The sequence below is a fragment of the Octopus bimaculoides genome, chromosome 3 (genome assembly GCF_046866305.1).
Source record: "Octopus bimaculoides isolate indiv1 chromosome 3, ASM4686630v1, whole genome shotgun sequence".
NCBI lineage: Eukaryota > Metazoa > Mollusca > Cephalopoda > Octopoda > Octopodidae > Octopus > Octopus bimaculoides.
Genome location: NC_142930.1, coordinates 61,418,911 through 61,437,354, shown reverse-complemented (window position 1 = coordinate 61,437,354; position 18,444 = coordinate 61,418,911). Strand labels below are relative to the sequence as shown.

Here is an 18,444-nt window from a genome sequence, read left to right as displayed (position 1 = left end):
GGGATCGATGCTAGATGGGTTGAAACAATTATAGTGATTAATAAACATTCTTGTTGCTTCTATCTTCCGTTTCTCTCATTAATCAAATATATATATATATATATATATATATATATATATATATATATATATATATATATAAGGGAACATGTAGGATGAAGTGGGGAAAAGGAACTTCAGACACTGGTCCTCACAGAGATGATAAGGAACCAAGGACTTCTGACAGATTGCTGTGCTTGAGAAGACATGCCAAGCTAAATAAAATCTTGGCCGTCCATGCATATAAGCATGCATATAAGATCCTAGTCTTGCAGGCTCATGGGCACTGGTGCCATTTTAATGCACCTGTGCCAGTGCTATATAAAAGTGCTTGTGTCAGTGCCATTTGAAAGTGCCCATGCCAGTGCTACATAAAAGCGTTCATGTTGGTGCCATGTAGAAGCACCCAGAACACTCTGTAAAATGGTTGGTGTTAGGAAGGACATCCAGCCATAGAAACCATGCCAAAACAAACAAATGGAGTCACGCAGCTCTCTAGCTAGCCAACGTCTGTCAAATGATCTCACCCATGCCAGCATGGAGGACGGATGTTAAAAAATGACGATGTTGATGAAATACAATATACAATGCATATAGTAAAAGACACTTACGCATGGTATAATGTAGTGAGAGCAAATCCAAAGTCTTTTGGTTAGGAAGCAATTTTTTTAGCCATACAGTCAACTATCTCTGAAAGATACACATAGAAATCAAACCTTTCTCTCTCACTATCAACATTTTTTCTCCCTTTCTCTTTCCAGCTCCCTCTTTTTCTTTTGCTGTCTTTCGCTTCTCTGTCTCTGTCTCTCTCTCTCTTATTCCATAACAACCAGCAGTGTTGATTAATTTGCTACTTTTCAAAAATGAATAGTATTAATATAGATGAATAGTATAAACATAGAGAAGATGTACAGTTGAAATGAAATAAGATAATATTTCAAGTTTCAGAGGTTTCATATGGAATGAAGAAAAAACAAAACAAAACAAGACAAAATTTTAAAAAAGAAAAAAACAAACAGAAAAGATCAATGTTTCATGAGGTTATTGAGATAGGAGAGAGAGAATAAGGAAAATTTCCATATGGAATTATTAAAAAAAAAAAAATACTTAAAAAGGTTCCTTCTCAGAGAACCTGTTTAGAATTTTCTTGAGTGTCTTCAGTTAAATACTCATAAATATCACTATAGTGATATCAATAAATTATCAAAATCGTAAAAGACTACTACTACTACTACTACTTGTAGTAGTTATATCATTATTCTGGAGCAAAGTGTGGTGGAGCTGTAGAAATCATAGCATGTAAGATTAAATGCTTTACACCATATATTTCTAATCTTTTATGTACTGAGTTCAAATCTCATTTGGATTGATTTCACTTTTGTTTTCTCTGTGGGGTTGATAAAATGATAAGTACTGATCATGCAGCACCAAAAAAATAGATTAGCTTCCCATACAGAGTAAGATTTATCACACATCTGCTTAAAATGTAAACCAAGAAGATAAATATTAGTCACATGTATGCATGTGTGTGTGTTTGTGTGTGTGTGTGTGTGTGTGTGTGTGTGCGCGTGTGTGTGCGTGCATGCGTGCACGTGTGTGTATGTATGTATGTCAGTCATTCAGTTTTATTTCAAAATTTCTTGTCAATAGATAATGAGTTGGTTTCTAACCTAGACCCGAGGCTCCTTAATGGGAATTTCAACAATACGTATGTGTGTAAGTATGCAGTATTTGAAGCCAGTACATGTATAGATATGTATGCTTTGTTTTATGTATGCAGTCTCAAGCATAGGCATAGTTGTAAAAGAATGAATAGATGTTTCATATGCCGGTCACAATATTCTTCGTATAAGAGGTTGATTTTGTAGTATTTTAGAGTTAATGAAAAAATGTTTATAGATAATGTTAAATCTCTGAACGAGGTATTAACAGCAACTGCATGATAAAGTGAAGTATATTTGCCACTTAAATGTGGCTGACCCCGAGGGGTGGATGTTACTGTTGCTTTTAGCCCCAGGAGGACATCTCCTCCAGCTGGTTATTGACACACATCTGTGTCCTGTCTGTATTTATAGATAATATAGTTTCTATTATATTTTCAGTTCATAAAATGTGTACATCATGTATAGGGAACACACTGTAATATATACATATCATAAATGAAGTATAATATTATGCTATGTATATATTGTCATTGACGGCATTAACCCATATCTGAATAGTAGACCTGTATTGAGTGATTGAGCTTCTTCACCTTGATGGGCATGAAGGGTGCTGGAGCCTGAGGTGGCTGTTCAGACCAAAGTTTGTATAGAAGAGCTAGGGCATTTATCACAGGAGAGAGTAGGCAGGAGATGAGGAAGTGTGAGTTGCTCTTTGCATTTGATCTCTGCCTTTTGACAAATGTTATTTTCCATCTGGTCTGCTCCCTTGATGATGACGCTTCCATTTTGGGTGGTCCTTGGCAGTTGTCTCTTAAGTATTTGGGTCTGTGGAGCAGTGGAGGAGAGTGACCTTCTGCTGGAATGTATTGAGTTCCAATATCATGTATTTTAACTTCGATTCAAACGCCCTTGTACTAGTGCGCTAAGTCAGAAAATAAATGCAATGAATGATATTTAGCAGTGAATCAACTGGCTAGAGAACACAGGTATTTGAAATTAAATAATTAGAGTAGAAATTAATATTATTAAATAATATTATTAAATAATATCAATTTCAACCAGTGGTCAGCATACTTAAAACTCTATACATTCATATCCTCTCATGGAGATGGGTAGTGTCCAGTTCCATTGCTGTGTCAGCACTGATTTCACTGAGGAGACACAGACAATTATTGAATTGTTCATGTCGAAACCTTAAGGTATGGAATCCAATCCAACACCTATGGGTAACTCTTGATGAAGCTATCAGGAATGCAGCAATTAAAAATAAAGAACATTTGTACCAAAAGTTGAGAGAAGAATGGAATAAAATTGTGCCTAGCACCTGCAAGAAGCTAGTTGATTCGATGCCTAACTGTATAAAAGTGGTAATTGATGCTAAAGGAGGAGCAGCCAGATATTAAAACTAATGTATATTGTGAAATATACCATAATTTACCATGTGCATGAGTTTCATACACATTGAGACAGTAGAACTCCAAAACATTTGGGTGGCCTAATACTTTTGGCCAAGGCTGTATATATATGCAAAATACGGGGGTTTGGTTCACAGGTGATCTAAACGATTAGGTACGCTAGGTTAGTGCTGTAATAGATTACTAGGGCACCAAGGTTATAGCTGAGATGGCAGTTATGGAGCCATTGGAAATTTCCAATATAGTGGATATATAATTGTCAAAGAGGACAACAAATATTAAGGCAAAGCAAACATCTCAAGTCATATACATTATTATTATTGGAAAAAAATTCAAAATCATACTGCTGTTTCTGGGATGTCCCAGAGTATGGGATATTCCATCATTAGAGACAAATAGGGAAAATGAGAAGGGTATAGATTAATGAAATGATGACATAGAGGACAGGAGAAAAGGAATAAAGAGATGAAGAAAGAGGAGAAAAAAGAAGCATAAAAGCTCCTCTATGTCATCATTTCATTAATCTATACCCTTCTCATTTTCCCTATTTGTCTTCGATGATGGGATATCCCAGAAACAGCTGTAAGACTTCGAATTTTTTTTCCAATAATAATAATAATGTATGTGACTTGAGATGCTTGCCTTGCCTCAACGTTTGTTGTCCTCTTTAACAATTATATATATATATATATATATATATATATATATATATATATATATATATATATATATATATATATATCACATCACTATACCATCCAGATTATCTGATGTTGTTACACACTGTTGGTCAGTATGTGCTTCCTTACATTGTTGTAACAAGTTAGGCTGGCAGGCCAACATCATTTACTCATTTACAGCTGAGTGGACTGAATGAACATAAAATGTAGTGTTTTGCACAAGAAAACAATGCATTACCTGACTGGGAATTGAAACCACTATCTTGCAATTGTGAATGCAACAACTTAGTCAGTAGGTCGTGTGCTCCACACCACACATATATATATATAAAGTTTAATAATCTGAAAATATTTTCAATGACTACAAAAATGTATTGTCTAAAGAATTTATGGAAGTCACAAAAACAACATCTGTATTCTAGTGATAAAACAACCTTTAAGGATCACTGGAGAATTCATGAATGTTTTAATGCCATTTAATGCCATTAATGTGACATAACAAACATATTTGATAAACAGTGAATGAACATATTATTTGCACATTGATAAGTGATTTGGTTTGAGAAGCATCACACTGAAATCCTTTCTTTTGATATTCATGAATAATTCAATGTGTTTCTATCAACAACAAATTTGAATTAATTGTTATATTGATTGACTTGCAGCTTTTGATGCCCGTCAATGACATTCTGTTATGTATTCTGCAGAAAGATGTTGTTGAATGTAGTTCTTCCTTAAAATACATTTATTTTGCAAAGGAGTATCACAATGAATCATTGTAAAAGATCTTTTCTTTTTTTCTGAGAAATCATGTGCTGTATGATTCAAGAATTTTTTTTTTTCTGAGGGTAAATGTTATTTAACATCTTAAACATTGTCATGCAATGTATGATGCTTTCTAGAAATTTCCCAAGCCAAAAGTATCTAAGGAGACAGTTACTATGGATTGCTGTTTGTCATCCTCCTTTCAGCATGACAATTATATGAGTGTCTTATTACAATCAGAAAATAGGTGGATTTCCTATGAATGAAAAACAGGTCCTTCTGATATTTCTCTTATATTCACTTTTATTATTAGAAAGGTATGTAAAAGAACTATTGAGGAATTATTATTATTATTATTATTATTATTATTATTATTATTATTATTATTATCATTATATTTATTCCTTTGTAACACAGTGTAGGTAAAAATGCACCGAAGTTTTTAATCATCTGTCAAGTCACAAGGAGTTCAGACAGATAATACTTTCCTTAAGATGTGTGCTGTGCCCAATAAGGCTGCTTTTTGCAAGACACCAATCTTGCATGGGATTTCCAGTTGCCCTCAGAAGTCTTGAAGTTTCAATAGAATTGAGCCCGACGCTCCGATCACCACTGATATCACTTTTACATTATCCTTTCGCATTCCATACAGTCTTACTATTTCCACTTTTAAATGGCAAGACTGAGTACATGGTGAATTTTTCAACCTCTTTACTCACAATATTCATGTCATTTCGTATGGCTACATTATTATTATTATTATTATTATTATTATTATTATTATTATTATTATTACAGAAGACATCACAACTATCCAATATTGTGATGTTGTAGATTGTAGATATTATGTGTACCAGAGATTTGTATTGTCTGCCAAGTCATAGCAAGGACCTCACGCAGACATCACTTTATGCAATATATCTACAGTTCCTAGTAAAGCTGATTTTACCCACAGACCAAGATTTTCGGGTATTTCTAAAGTGTCTGGATGTTTCTTCACATTGGGTGGTATCAAACTCAATACTTCAATGATTCTTGCAGCTGCCGCATCTTGGTGGTCTTTGTTTTCAAGTTTCCATATATACTAACCTTTTCTCTTTCTTTCATGTCAATATGTTGATTGCCTGGCACTACCACTTCAGTTATTAGGCACTATTCTTGTCTCTCTTAAAGGTCTACTATATCCGACCTTTGGTGCTTTAACACATTGTTTGTTATGAAGTCAAAGTCTCAGAGAATGTTTACACTCCAGTTTCATCTATTACCTTTTCCAGTGTATGCTGGCACCAAGCACCTCATATCCATATTTCTGGTACAGTAGCCAGTAAAGTTTTGTCATGTCTGCACTAGTACTCTTTCTGCACAAGACTTTCACAAGTGCTAAAGGTGTGAGTCATGCTTTCAACCTTCTTCCCACACATTCCACAGAAGCTCATTGCATTTGTGTGGTACATGTACCTTTTTATTGAGTTGGTCTTCAAAGCCTAGTCTTAGGCAGCAATGATCAGGCTTTCGGTCCTCTTTTTAAGCACATCTTTGCATGATGCTCCCTGGTCTTTTTTTAAAGTTATTAGCTTCATGATGGTACTGACCCTATAGTTCCTTGAAGAGTAGCGTTTTTTCTCTCTTGTTAGTTATACATGATCAGAATTCATTAGCACTCTCAACTCTATTTTTGGTAAAGCCTTCTGCATTAGCAGCATACTATAGCAGGTTTTGTTCACTGTTTACTAAATATTCTGTCAATTTCCTGAGTTCAAATCTCGCTTTGCCTTTCATTTCTCTGGGGTTGATAAAATAAAGTACCAGTCAAGCACAGGTCAATTTTATCAACTAACTCATTTCCTCAAGTATCAGGCTTTGTATTTATGCTAGAAACACTTATTATCATTCACTGCATGCATGAAGGTTGCTACTAGTTTAGGACAAGCTCTTTTGTGTCCAAACAGCAGTTGCCTTGGCTGGAAATAGCTAAAAGGCAAAGAGAACAAAGTCATTTTCTTTGCATTGTGCAATGTTCTGAGATCACTGTTCTGAAGAATTATGTTGAATGGCTCCACCTTCCTTTCATCAGCCCTGTTGTGTCTCACTCTCTAGAGCCTCCACTAATCACTATACCTGATCATTCCTTTCTAGAGTTGTAACCATTTAGAATCATTTCCACACTCACGTATTTTCCTAATGATATTAACCTACAGAAGCTGATACTGAGCATCAATTGATCTGATAGAGTTTACACAAGTCATTTGCACTACTCTCATCCTTTTAGTAAATATTACAAAAAAAAGTGGTTATAAGTAATTCTGTTGGATATGGATATTCTTTGTATATGAACATAGCTTGGTCAGATTTAGACATCATCAAAAATATGTCCACAGTTATGCACACTGTACTGTATTAATACGATTAGTTGAAAGACCATTGAAAATCACTATATAAATTTACCATAACTGAATATTTATCAAAAAATAGTATGAGCACTTCTAATGATGTATAAGTGTGTCCATAGTTCTGCTGATATCCTTGGTTCTTTTTATCCTACTATATTAAGGACTTAGTAACATCTGCACTGGATGTACCTTTAATTTTGAGCAGCAGATTTACAACAGAGCCTTTTCTTTATATTCACTTTCTATTGATCCCTAGCTGATTGAAGCATTCAAATATTAGATCATGCTTTAACAATACTACAACTTCTATTCTTGAGCCTTGAGAATCAATCACATCAGTCATGATCCTTTGATTCATATAGAATTTAGATCTATAGACTTCATATCAATACAGTCTTGCTTTGCTGACTTTAAGCAGTCATAGCACTTTTAAACATTCACTCATAAAACTATTTCATATAACATATACAAAGGGGATTGAGAGTGCTTTGAATTTTGGTGAACAGCCATTGTAATAATTGTTCCTTCATAAATACACCCATACCACTCCAAGGAATAGTGTTTGGTGCCAGGAAGGGTATCAAACAATAAAATGTAATCCAAAACTAAAATGTGTATGAAGTTTCGCATTGTACAATTATAAAGCCCTTAATGATTTTATTATAATGGGATACATTTTAGATTTTATCTGCTATATGGGCGATCTAAGCAACTGTTTGTTCGGCAACATTCCCTTGATCTCAAGCTGGCCATTCAGCTGCAACAGTCATAAATCTCATCTGCTTTGTTGCTTGGTTGGTCTTGCAACTCCTATTCATTTATCTGTATTAAATTGCATTTTCAGTGATGAGTTATATTTGACATGCCTAACAATTTAATACATTAGGGATTCTAAATATTACATAATATTGTAAGTGAATCAGATTTGCTATGTTATTAGTATAGTGCTCTTTGGAGTTCATTTCTGATTAGATTCTTCAAACTCTAATAGATTTCATTGTTTAGGTTTGTTATCTTTTCTAATGCCTTTGTTGTACAATTTTCTAATTTTAATTATTGGACAGATGTTATTTCTTTGGTTTTAGCTTTTGATCCTCGTGACAAAGTCAACCAATTTGTTTTTGTTTCTTTTTCAGAATTGGGAAGATCCATTGCTGCTTTAAGATATTGACATTAGAAAACTGTAATAATATAGCAAGCAATTTTCTTTTTATGTTTATATGTCTTAAATTTATTTTGTTTTCTGTCTTTTCTATTGCTTTACTTCATTAGGAACACTCCTTTTTTTTTTATTTTATATATATATAGATAGTCCATGTAGTGTACTGAACATATGTAACAATTCCATACAATTAACTTGGCATGTTAGGAATAATATATGGTAGCCAGCAACAACTAGTATAGGAGCTTTTGTGTGCACTGGTAAGTATCTGCCATATACAAAATACAAATATACTATATATATATATATATATATATATATATATATATATATGAGTTCAATTCCAGGCGATGTGTTGTGTCCTTCAGTAAGTCACTTTATTTCACATTGCTCCAATCCACTCAGCCAACAAAAGTGAGTAACACCCATCTTTCAAAGTGCCAGCCTCATCGCATTCTGTGTCATGCTGAATCTCCCTGAGAACTACGTTAAGACTAAATGTGTCTGTGGAGTGCTCAGCCACTTGCATGTTTTATTTCATGAGCAGGCTGTTCTTTTGATCAGATCAGCTCGAACCCTCATCATCATAACTGATGGAGTGCCACATATGAAACATATAATTGCTAGAGGAATAAAATATTTAAATTCATGTATTTTCAACATTGACCCTCACCCCAAATCAGCAACCACCTCTAAAATACTTTTGTTGTCTGCTTACTGTCAGTCATTTTATTGTATTCCCTATTCTAAAACATTTGGAATTCACACTTAAAATAAAACAAAGCAAAAATTTTCAACCTCCAACCTCTACATTGTACATTTCTCAATTAAAATGATTTTTTTGTTTTTGTTTTATTTTTCACTATTTTTTTTTCATACTTTTACCAAGCTGTAAAAATAATTTTCTGTATGACATAAACATTAAATTAAGAGAAAAACAAGAATATATTATCACTTACCTTATTTACATTGGCATAATTCCCATCAAATCTAATTTTATATAACTTTTTGTTCATGTCCCACACTAGACAAAAACAAAAGAATATGGTTTTACTTGGGATAAGGTGCTACCATGAAAACTATTGATAGAGGGGAAAATGAGATAGTTCTCATCCTGTTATACTTTTCTTCAATTTAAAAGTATTCTTTTCTACATTTAGACAGTGGTGGATCTACAATATTGGGGCCCTGAAGCTTAAAATGTTATAGGGGCCCCCTTTGCAACCAGTAACAGTAGGGTAACATCCAGCAAAGGTCAAAGAATTTTCCTGCCCTTGCAAGGAATTCCAGCCTTGAGGCTCTGATAGCCCAAATGGTGGAAGTGGTGATGTGGAGTCCTTAAAAATGAGTCTGACAGTGAGCCTTCTTTCCACCAGAAATGCGGTGTGGGTAATCACCAATATCTTTATCAATGTCATCGTTCCTTGGAACATCACCACAATTTTCTTTACAAATTTAAGCACTACATTTCAGATTGTAATTCTCAAGGTCACTGGTATGAACAAATATTTTCCAGGCTATGTCTTATTCGTTTAGAGTTATGGGGGTTGAAAACTAGGGAAGGGTTATATACATGCATTATGCACCTTAGAATAAAGACATAAAACATAAGAAATATCACAGTTAATATAATCTAATATTAATCTTATATCTAAGATACATATGAAAATTACAAAATACTCTTTTTTCTGTTTTTTGTAGCAACATATTCTCTTACAGTTTTGTCATATGACAGCTTCTTTGCGATGTCATTTTCTAGAGACAATATGCATAAGGAATTTAAGCACTCTTCATTCATGGGAGACTGAAATTGATTCTTTACAAAGGAAAGCTTTCAGGAACTCCTTTCTGCTTCACAGCTCATGATAGGCATCGTCAAGTACAGCTTAAATGGAGTAGTAATATTAGGGGAGACTTCAATTAATTGTTGCTCATAAATAAGGTGAAGAACTTCTGTGCATTGCATTTTAGACGGTGTGTTTTCTTCTGTGTTCTAAGATTTCCTAAAGCATAAATACTCTTTGAACTGATAACGCTCATTTATTAATTTGTAATCAACATCGTCTTTGTAATGCAATATTATAAGTTTGATACTGTCTTCATCAGATTCTGAATTCTTCATCAGTTCATCCAATCAGAAAACCCACCCATTGTAAGTGATATATATAGCATTTAAAAAAGAGTTTGCAAACAAAACAGTATAGACAGCCCTTGCTCTTTGAGTAAACTAACCAGGATCTTACCATAGTCTGACCATTTTTCAATCTTTTTTCAAAGTACTTGTTTGGGAAACTTCGATTTTGCTGTTTGTAAATCTTGTTGGATTCAGTATATTCATTATCTGTTTTTTTTTTTTTTTCAGTTTTTATTTCGAAAAGAAAACTGATGTTTTGCATTAAACAGTTTTGTAAGGAATCATTATCAATTGTTTGCCAGGTCACTGTATTCTTTGAAATCATTAAATTTGCTTCCTGTTTCATGTTTCTGCTCTCTCTTTTCTTGAAGTTCTTGACCACTGATCATCATCTGAATCAAAAGTGTCAACAGTAGGTTGATTATTGCTAAACTCATGGTTTGTGCACTATCTCTGACTTCACTTGCATGGCTTGTTTCAGTTGCAGGTGATGACAAACTTTTACTTGACATTGTAAAATAGTTTGATAGTTTTTGACATTTAGAAATTTCATTGGATTGCTTTTCCTTAATTTTATGTTTCTGGCATCTGCTTGAGTACTTTCTTGAAGACATTGCTATTCCTCTTAAGGCCTAGAACTTTGTGGAAAAAAAATATTGGAGTAATATTTCCATTAGCTTCAGCAAGACAGAGATTGATCAAGACAAGGGTCCACAACTTAATATATAGTCATAAATGAAGAATTGTTCATTTTGTACAAGGTGATATTCAAACAATTTCTGAAGTAAAAAAAAAATGCTTACTGAACAAATTGTTATTATTACTGAACAGATTGTAAGTTCAAAATTAGGAGGCAAACCCTTTCATTTGTCATTAAATAGCGGTGTCCCACTGAGAAAATAAGACTTTTTATCTCTACCATGCTGATGTAGTTGTAGATATATTTGATAATGGGAGGGGCAAGGCTGAAATTTCCAAAATAATTCAAGAAAAGTGAATTAACTATGAGTCGTTTGTACTTTTATATTCTATATTACTCCACACCAGCAGAAACAGTGGGTGGAACAGCTTGAGGCTAGACACTGCATGTCTAGACTCTATGTAGGAGTATGAGATGACTTGTCCGCTAAGACTGGTAACAACAATCTACATGGTAAAATACAAAAAACAGAAAAATTGACAGAATGTAAAGATTACGTTGCTTCAAAGGGGCCTCTCTGGGATGAGGGGCTCTGAGACGTAAACGTCATTAATTTTATAGTGGATTCGCCACTGCATTTAGGGTTCAAATTTTGGCACAAGGCCAACAATCCCGAGGAGGGGTAAGTTGATTACATTGACCCTAGTGCTCAACTGGTACATATTTTCTCGTCCTCCCCCACTCCACCCAAAAAGGTGAATGGCAAAGTTGAACACAAAAATGGACAAAATGTCACTAAGCCTTTTCGCTCAGCATACTAATGATTCTGTCAGTTCAGTGCCTATTCTTTTCTACATTTTAAATGATTGAAATTATAATTTTTATGGATGCTGCTTTCAAAATTCTAATTTTGTTTTTCACACATCAAGTGTGATATCTGATTGTTTTTAGATTTTGAAAGCTATGATGAAGGGAGATGGGGGAGGTAAGAATTGAAAAAAAAACCAACTTGAATTTTAAGTCTTTCAAGATGTAGAATATATTTGACTAAAAATAATGACAGAGAAAATTATATGGCTGTCATGAAGGCATGAGTTGAAAAGCGAGGGAGAAGGCAGAGCAACGTTTAGATTATTATGGATTTTAAAAAATTCTTTTAAAGATGAATCTTCCCCCCATCATTTTGAAGTACGTTAGACAAAAATAACCCAAAAGTTGAACAATCCCAGTGAAAATGGAGAAAATTCAACTTATGTGAGACAGATTTCTTTTTTTCTTATTTTTTTCTTTATTTTCTAAAAGTTAAACAATTCCAGTTACACACTTTTTTGTTTCTTTATTTTTCTCTTTTTTATTCTTTATCTATGGGTACGAGGCTACAATACTCAATAACAACATTGATCCTTTGACACACAGCCTATTTGCCACAGTGAGACATATCACTTAGTGCGGACATATAGTATCAGACATTATATGGTGACTTGAAATGTGTTAAAGCATTTCAAGTAGCATATCGACTTGCAGTCTTGAGTGAAAACTGACATTTACTGTCTAAATGAATCCCCCAAAATGTACATACTGTAGGAGACCAAGGGTCCCCCTCTAAGGATATTCTTTAACAAATAAAACAAGAAAAGATGGAAATGAGCTAGTCAATTTCTGTTATTTATCCAGTGGCACAATCAAGTTTTTTCTTTAGGAAATTTATTATATCTATCTATCTCTCTCCCTTTTCTCTCTTTCTTTTTCTTTCTCTCTCATTCTCTATATGTATATGTGCGAGCCATGTACAGAGATGCTGTCAGTAAGGTGAAGGTTGGAAATGAGTACAGTAATGAATTCCGGGTAGAGGTAGGGGTCCACCAAGGTTCCGTCCTCAGCCCCCTCCTATTTATCATAGTCCTCCAGGCGATCACAGAGGAATTCAAGACAGGTTGCCCCTGGGAGCTCCTCTATGCTGATGACCTTGCACTAATTGCGCTGTCACTATCAAATCTAGAGGAGAAGTTTAAGGTGTGGAAGCAAGGACTAGAATCGAAGGGCCTTAGAGTCAACCTAGCAAAAACCAAAATCCTAATAAGTAGGAAGGTAGATAAAACACAAACCCCTTCAGGTAGATGGCCCTGCTCAGTATGCAGTAAAGGAGTAGGTAGTAACTCTATAAGATGTACCCGGTGTAAGCTATGGACACATAAGAGGTGCAGCAATATCAAAGGCAGATTAACTACAAAGTTAGTTTTTGTATGTGGCAGATGTTCAGGTGCAATAAATACTGTAAACAAACAGGAAACAACTTCTATCTCATTCCAGGGAGAAAAACTAGAGGTAGTTGATAGCTTCCGCCATCTGGGTGACCAAGTTAGTAGTGCGGGTGGGTGCGCTGAAAGTGTAACTGCTAGAATAAGAATAGCCTGGGACAGGTTTAGAGAGCTCTTACCTCTGCTGGCGACAAAGGGACTCTCACTCAGGGTAAAAGGCAGACTGTATGACGCATGTGTACGAACAGCCATGCTACATGGCAGTGAAACATGGGCTGTGACTGCTGAGAACATGCGTAAGCTCGCAAGGAATGAAGCCAGTATGCTCCGCTGGATGTGTAATGTAAATGTGCATACCCGTCAGAGTGTAAGTATCTTGAGAGAAAAGCTGAACATAAGAAGCGTCAGTAGTGGTGTGCAAGAGAGACGATTGCGCTGATTTGGACATGTGGTGAGAATGAATGAGGATAGCTGCGTGAAAAAGTGCCACTCCCTAACAGTTGAGGGAACCCGTGGAAGAGGTAGGCCCAGGAAGACCTGGGCTGAGGTGGTGAGGCAAGACCTTCGAACATTGGGCCTCACCGAGGCGATGACTACTGACCGAGACCTTTGGAAATGTGCTGTGCGTGAGAAGACCAGGCAAGCCAAGTGAGATCGTTGCCAGTGCCCCTGGAATGGCTCTTGTGCGGGTGGCACATAAGATGTACCATCCTGAGCGTGACCGTTGCCAGTACCGCCTGACTGGCCTTGTAGGGTTTTCGAGCGAGATCGTTGCCAGTGCCCCTGGACTGGCTCTTGTGCGGGTGGCACATAAAAGACACCATTTCGAGCGTGGCCGTTTTCGTGCGGGTGACACGTAAAAGCACCCACTACACTCTCTGAGTGGTTGGCGTTAGGAAGGGCATCCAGCTGTAGAAACTCTGCCAAATTAGATCGGAGCCTGGTGTTGCCATCCGGTTTCACCAGTCATCAGTCAAATCGTCCAACCCATGCTAGCATTGAAAGCGGACGTTAAACGATGATGATGATGATGATGATATATACATACATACATGCACACACATGCACACAAACATATATATACTAGCAGAGATACCCAGCATTGCTCAGGATTAAAAGGGCATAGATTTTTATTGTTTTACTTGTTTCGGTCATGTGACTGCGACCATGCTGGAGGAACAACTTTAGTCAAAGAAATTGATCCGAGGATGTATTCATTGTAAGCGTAGTACTTATTTTATTGGGGTGTTTTGCCAAATGGCTAAGTTACGGAGACATACACACAGCAACATCGGTTGTCAAGTGATAGTGGGGGTACAAACAGAGACACACACACACACACATACATATATATATACATTATATATGTATATATACATATACATATACATACATATAAATAGATATATACATATCTATACATATATATACATGTATATAGATATGTATATATATATATATATATACATATATGACCACATATAAGAAGTACAGCATAAACCACAAAACCAAAATAGTAAATTCAGTGGTTTTGTGGACAATTGACTCCATATATGCTTTCTTCGAAGGTATGGGGACATTCTTCGTTGGAAAACCCAAACAGTATTTATTCATAATGCAGCCTGTATGAAGTGCTCGAAGAGCCAATGATAATTATTCAATATTAACAGTTTTGTATTAGAAAACTAATAGAATTTATACAAGGCTGTAATAAGAAGTGCACAAACTAGTTGAGACAAAAGTACAAAATTAATTGCAGAATAAAACCATTAGGTCATCGACTCAAAAAGCCACAGCCCACCAATGACCACATATAGGAAGTACAGCATAAACCACAAAACCAAAGTAGTAAATTCAATGGTTTTGTGGATAAGTGACTCCATATATGTGGAGTCGATGACCTAATGGTTTATATATGCTTTCTTCGAAGGTATGGGGACATTCTTCGTTGAAAAACCACAAAATGCAAAGTATGCGTTGCATGCCCTGATATTTTTTATCCATATCATCGGAAAATTCGATAAAATAGTTACTTTTGTTTCCAAGAAACTCCGTCCAAGTGTTTTCGAAATATTCTGCCTCCCTTTCTCACTGACTTGTTCGTCTGCTTTGAGAAGACCACATGATACCCCCTCCCCTCTCTCTCTTTGTTGGTGTAGAATTGTTGCCAACCTCGTTCCACTTTCTGACTCGAACCAGAGCAATCCCATAATTCCTCAGTTAGCCAGCAGAAATGGTGGAATAACCTGGCGGTAAGTTTGAATTTTTTTTTATCCAAAGCATCTGTTTGCACTATTATATTTTTGGAGTGTTCTGAAAACAAAAATATCATCTATATTATATTTCTTATTTCAGAAGTAGCTAATTAATCTTAAATTAATTTGACTAACGTTATTTTTTTCATTTTGTTGAAATTGACTCAAATGCAACCTTTTTGAACACATCATTGAAAATCCTGAAGCATGGGATGATACCACCATAAATTCAGTAATTGGATTCTTACACACTTTAAAAGCTCCTGATTTCTTATTTTTTGTTAGAAGTATTCAGTGATATTTTTTTCTTTTACTGACGTCTTATTTAACATCCTCCAGAGCATAAGTCATGACATAGTGTATTGTAAAGAGCAAATAGATAAAACTAGAACTGTACTCGAAAACAAACTTGATAATTTAAAAATCTTTTATGATATGTTAGAGGAAAAATATGGAGTCGATGCAGGAATCGGAATTCAGAGATCCAAGAATATATCTATTGAGCCCCAACGACATTATAGAATGCTTTATAACAAAATTATCAGTACAGTAGTTGACCAAATAAAAGTACGATATTCATCCTTAGAAGAGTTTAAATTCATGGAACTTTTGAATTCCAACAAAGTTGATGAGTATTGCAAACAATTTCCTGTGGACTCTTTAGATTCTTTAAAAATGACTTATGATAGATTTTTTGACGTTAATACGCTTACAAAGTGAGCTCAATGTGATGTATTCAATGAAAGATTTAAAAAAGCGAAGTGTAAGTCATTTAATGAGTTACATTTACAGCAGTGACCTTGTTGAAGCTATGCCAGAACTCTTCAATCTGTGCAAGTTGATTTTCACAATTCTGTCTACCACTGCTTCTGAAGAGCGATCCTTTTCTGCATTAAAGAGAATCAAAACATACCAAAGAAATGCGACAGGAGAAAGAAGAATGTCTGGGTTAGCACTAATGTCAATTGAAAAAGGTTTATTACAACAATTGATGAGAAGAGAAGATTTCTTTGAAAATGTGATAGATATATTTGTCTTGAAAGATCGAAGAATTTAATTAATTTATAAATGAAGTAAATAATATTTTAGAACATTAAAAAAAATTATTATATTAAAGGGCATATATTGCAGGTTTTGGTTAGTGTTTGTTATAACGTAAGGTTCGACCTTCTTACATCAGTATTGTTTGGCAGGAGAAATGGTTCGACTTCTTTGTCACACCTAACCTACATAGGTTTTCCTTTCTGTGCTGCTGAGTGTAGTCTATTTACGGCGCTAAATAATTGTCTTGTTTCACTTTCAATAAATGTCTTGTTTCACTTTCAATAAATGTCTTGTTTCAATCTCAGAGATGTTGACTTCTGCCACAACAGTTTTTTTGGGGGGCTTTTTACAATGTTGAATTTTCGCTGTCTTTCATTGTGTGCGTATTCATGTATATGCGTGTATTTTCAATGTGTGTGCGTGAGACGTAGTCGTTTAATATAGAGAGTTCAGTAAGTCTCAGAACAGTCTGCTTGAGTATCAATAATTTTCCCGGAATTGACAAGTAGCATGATAAAGCACCTGACTTGTCTTCGAGAGCCTAATTATCTAAAACCATGGCCATATAATGTAACAAAATGTGATATCTTTATTAAATCGTTACAAATTGATTCAGCTGAACCAATAGGTATAGTGGCTAATGCAGAATCGCACCCCTTTGAAAAACGAAATTTCATGAAAATTGTTTTCGGATTCCTAGCTTTAACAGAGATTCCGAATGTGCAAAAATATCAACAGAATCCAATTTCATCATTATTACTTTTCATTTATGATTTTTAGACATTTTTAAGGGAGAGTGAGGATGGGAAAGTACTGACGTTTCGAACAGAGAGAAAAATACAAACAATACACTTATTTCAGGCTCATCTCTAGAGATCCATTTTTTATTCCCTTATTTTAGGTCATACGGGGATGGTTGCATATTCAGAATCTCCCATATGTAAATACTAGGAATACAAAACTTCTTTTACTGAAAAATTGTCCGTGGGGGTGGGGAGCAAAGAAATTCATTGCATGCCCAACCCCGGATGTCACCGCACGCTACTGATATATACATACATACATATATATATATATATGTGAAATCATGTGAGAGGTAAGAGATTGCTCCTGGCTCGCATTAGGCAAGAAGTTGGAAATTTTTGGGGCCCATGACACTGCACGTAAGTCATGTGTAAAATTTGAATGACCTTGGTTGGGTAGTTTTTAAGTTTTAGTGATGTATACATACACACACACACACACACACACACACACACACACACACACACACACACACACACACACACACACACACACACATATATATAAACAAATAATAAATGAGTATGTGCATATATACGTACAGGTATGTGCATACCTACGTCTACCTGTATATATAGGTGCATATCTGGGTACAGGACATTGCAAACAAAACGTATACAAGAAAATAATAATAACCAAAGTACAGAAAACACACAAGCCACATAGAGAACATTTTCCTTCATCAGCTACCCCCGTTTTAACACCGGCGTTTCGAAGAGTTATATATATGGTTGAAACTTACAGAAAACAAAAGACGAAGACTGGTGTATAAACAACAGGCTGATGTATTAGTTTGATGCATGGGAAAGTGAGAAAGTCTTTTATGTTTAGAGCCTACTCTCTTGAACAGAAAGGAACACAAAGAAATAAAGAGAGAGAGAATAAAAAAAAAACTTGTGGATTTAGCGATCAAACATGATATATATATATCACTATATATATTTATTAGCAACAGAAGCAGTATTAATATCAAGAGGTAATATTTATTTCCAGTTTAATGTGTATGTTTTGTCAGAACAAACTATACCTCAGTAGATACTATGAAAGAAACTCTCATATTGAATTTTGGTGCAAAATGCACTCTTATTATATTGCTAGCTTTGAGATAAATTCCCACCATTTTCAATGCCAGGACCACCAAATTATATGACTTCAACCTTCATTGGTCTTGACAATGGATTAAAAAATACATAT

At 35.0% G+C, this 18,444-nt stretch overlaps 1 long non-coding RNA gene across 1 annotated transcript in view; it reads right to left on the bottom strand.

Moving 5' to 3' along the window:
- Positions 1-15,410, bottom strand: part of LOC149136550 (uncharacterized) — a 26,215-nt gene extending 10,805 nt beyond the window's left edge. Inside the window, exons 1-2 of the long non-coding RNA XR_016240911.1 lie at positions 15,181-15,410; positions 9,075-9,139 (exon numbers count right to left, since the gene is read on the bottom strand). This is a non-coding gene — a long non-coding RNA (uncharacterized LOC149136550). The remainder of the gene's footprint in view (positions 1-9,074; positions 9,140-15,180) is intronic.
- Positions 15,411-18,444: the final 3,034 nt, after the last annotated feature.